Source organism: Anas acuta, chromosome 1 (assembly GCF_963932015.1).
Source record: "Anas acuta chromosome 1, bAnaAcu1.1, whole genome shotgun sequence".
Classification (NCBI taxonomy): domain Eukaryota; kingdom Metazoa; phylum Chordata; class Aves; order Anseriformes; family Anatidae; genus Anas; species Anas acuta.
In genome coordinates, this window is record NC_088979.1 from 192,408,327 (window position 1) to 192,411,755 (window position 3,429).

General features: G+C 42.5%; 1 long non-coding RNA gene across 1 annotated transcript; it reads left to right on the forward strand.

Moving 5' to 3' along the window:
* On the forward strand, nucleotides 1–3,152 carry LOC137849840 (uncharacterized). Its single transcript, XR_011092097.1, has 2 exons — nucleotides 1–416; nucleotides 1,005–3,152. It is a non-coding gene; the product is annotated as an uncharacterized lncRNA (long non-coding RNA).
* Nucleotides 3,153–3,429: the final 277 nt, after the last annotated feature.

A 3,429-nucleotide genomic window follows, 5' to 3' on the forward strand; every position in this document is an offset into this window, starting at 1 on the left:
CTCAGCCCTAGCAAAGAGTTCAAAGGTTTTGAGAGAGTGGATACTGACAGTAAGAGCTCTCCAGAGAGTTCTGGGTGTGGGTGATAAAGAATCTGGCATCTGAATGCCAGAAATCTGGGCTTCTCTGCAAAATGTTTGTAATTTAAAAACAAACAGTCAAACAAAAGATAAAATTTCTTATGGTCTAGACATCTTTAGTATAAAAGCTTCAGTTTCCTTTTACTTGCTGACAGCCACTGGATTGTGCTTTATTCCCTCCGGGGCACATGGAACGTATGAAAAGAAAATATGTTCTCCAGCTTCATGATAAAACCTTTCAGATGTCAGCTGCTTTTCCTGAACACCATCAGAGGCCGAATAAGCCACCTCTTCAGATGAAGATACAGTTTGCCTTGATCACGCTGTCATTTAAGCAGGTTTGTTGGGAACCGTTTATAACTGGGCGGTAGCTGGAGCCACTCTCCTGTTCGTGACACAGCGCATGACAGGGCTGGAGGTTATGTGCAGCCCCAATGAACTCTGCAAAGATTCTGATTTAGGTTTTGACGTGGGGTATAACCCAAGTACTTACTGAGAATGCATTTTGGAAGAGCTCACATCACTGTACCTCTCATGGTTCAGAGGGAGAATTGCTCTTTTGCTTATCAAACCCTACCTATGCATGTGTCACAGAAACACAGAGAGCTGAGGCTGGCAGGGCCCTCTGGAGGCCAGCAGCTCTAACCCCTGCCCAAGCAGGGACAGCCAGAGCAGGCTGCCCAGGACCATGTCCAGGTGACTTTTGAAGGTCTCCAAAGAGGTCCAAATATCTCCACAACCTTACCAGCTTGGTTGAATTCATGCTGACTACTCCTGATTATATGTACATGTGTATGTATATATGTACATGTATATATACGTGTGTATATGCATGTTTTGTAATGTCAGCATTATAGCTACAAAGAACTTCATTTACATACAAAAAAGGTGGTGTCTGCTAAGAAATTTTTATATCTTTATTGCAGCTCCAACAGGCTTTGAAAACACAGGCCCGTAAGACAACATTCCTTCACCCTTCAGTGCCAGTCCTAACCCTGCTGGTAACCCCTAAGAGGACTACCCATCTGTCTTCAGCCTTGTTGATCATTTTTCTTCTCAGCTCTCTACTGCATTAATTTCTTGCAGATTAACTCAGCTGGAGCATCCATTTCCCTCAGGGGTAGGTATTCTCCTTGTTGCTTTTCCCACTACAGATTGAATTCAGCTGAGCAGTAGCTGAGGCACCGTTAGAAATAGTAAGAAGGGGCAGGAAAATGCTGAACTTCGTGAACTTGTAACTCTATCACCCCACTCTTTGTGAAGGGACTGCACTTTAGGAACAAAAGATGAAAGTGCTTGGTTGGAACATATGACACGAGAGAGTGCTGACTGCAGAGCTGGGCTTTGTGGCCTCTATCATGCAAGAATTTTACCCCTTACAGGGGAAGGCTTGGAAATCTACACTCAGAGATTGAAAAAAAAAAAAAAAAGCATATAAGGAAGACATTGTAAAGAGGTTGTAGGTTTTGCAGACACACACAACTGATGGTTGATAATAGGGGCTGTAATTGATTGTGGACTGACAGGGGAGCACTTCACTAAAATCTAAGTAATGTTCAGCTTCTTAGAAAGATCTTGAGAATACATCTTATTTTTGAAAATATTTTGGTATTTTCACTGTCAGTAAACCAGCAAATGGTTAGATTGAAGGACACGTTGATACGAGGATGTTTGGTAAAACCAGGATTTACAAAATTGTTCATCATTGTTATAACAGAGATTGATAAAATACGATAGTTAAAACCAAACTAGAGCCAAAATCAGTTGCGAAGCCCACAGCTGATGCAAGACTCCTGTTGCAAGTCTCACGTAGAATTTACAAGCTGATATTAAAGAAAGGATGAGATATGAGGCTATTTTAAGCCCAGGCAGACACGGTTCAGCTTATTTGTTCCCTTGTTCCTGGAAATGTGGCCACCGCAGTGCCTGTCTCAGGCAATAGGCGCTGACTCCCGTGCCTGCTGGAGGGAAGGAGGTGACCCACAGCTCCTTCTCTCTGCTGCTTTCGGAGCAGCCTGCAGCAGAGGGAAGGCTGGTGACTTCCAGGCACAGTGAGGCAAAGCCCTGGTGGCACAGCCTGCAGGATGGGCACTTTCCTGCCACCTCCTTTTGACTAAGGACAGGGCCACGTAGTCTTTCCCTAGCAGCCGCGGTACATATAACACAGGCAGGTTTAGACTCTGAGGCATGTTCTTTAAAAATGTCAATAGGGTATGGTGAATAAACCTTACTGTGGTCAGACCCTGAAGGAATTTAAGTGGAGGTAGCTATAATGATAGTGGTCCCTAAGGGAAATGAGAACATGACTGGTAGTGTAACTATCTGTACAGGCCTGGCTGGACCAGGAGAGACGGCAGGGCACCCAAATGTCAGTGAGGAGGGTGGGAACCTGCAAAAACTCCAGTCACAAACCAGAGGCTTCTAAATGAGTATTTACTAAAACAATAAATTGAGTAAAGCTTTTGTTCCACTATTTTTCCCTAAATGTAAGGAAATTGAAGTTTGCTTGACTTGCTAGTTTATTTAGTTTTTGCTAATATACTGATATTTTAATCATTTTTTTTTTCCTTATGAAAAAATCCTAAGGATGTTTCAAATAGTCTACATTTTTGGATACTATGAAGACAACAGCAAAGCAAATAATCTTTTCAAATGCAAGAGAAAATATAATTGGGAATAGTGTATATCAATACCTTCCTAGTCTGCTCCATTGCTGCGATTGTTATATTTCAGAAAAGAAATACAGGAGCTAAGGCATTTCACATGTTAAATACAAGTGAGGGAAAAAAAAAAAAAAAGCTATCATAAAGATTTAAGAGGTGTTGGGCAGTAAGATGTAGGTATTTGGAAAAAAAATATTAAATGATCTGATTATTGTAGGTCCTCTCTGAAGTGTAAAATCCCTTCTGTGGTTTTTATGGATTCTAAAAAGTGTTGGCAGATGAACACTGCAATAAAAAGCATTACTGGCCCCAGCTGTCTTGTCTGCCCCTCTTCCCAGCGCCTAACCCTCTATCCCCTGAGTGGCCAGAAAGGAGACACGCTCTTCAGCTCATCCTGTGAAAAAAAAATAATGCTTTTTAGCATAAACCCAGCTTTGTCACCTGTTTTACCGAAGATGCTGGGCTGTGTGTGCACATTGCTTCGGCGGGGAGGAACTTCCAATTTTTTCCAGTCTGTTGTGAAGGATTTGAGAGCACAACGGTGGATGGAAATTCTTAAGCCACTGCAGCAAGACTTGTTACGCTGTCAACAGCTCCCAGTCCAAACCCAAGTCAGTCCCGATTGTCTCATTGAGCTCAATTGTTCGGGTGGTAATTACAAAAGAATTTGGATTTGCCACTGGTTGTT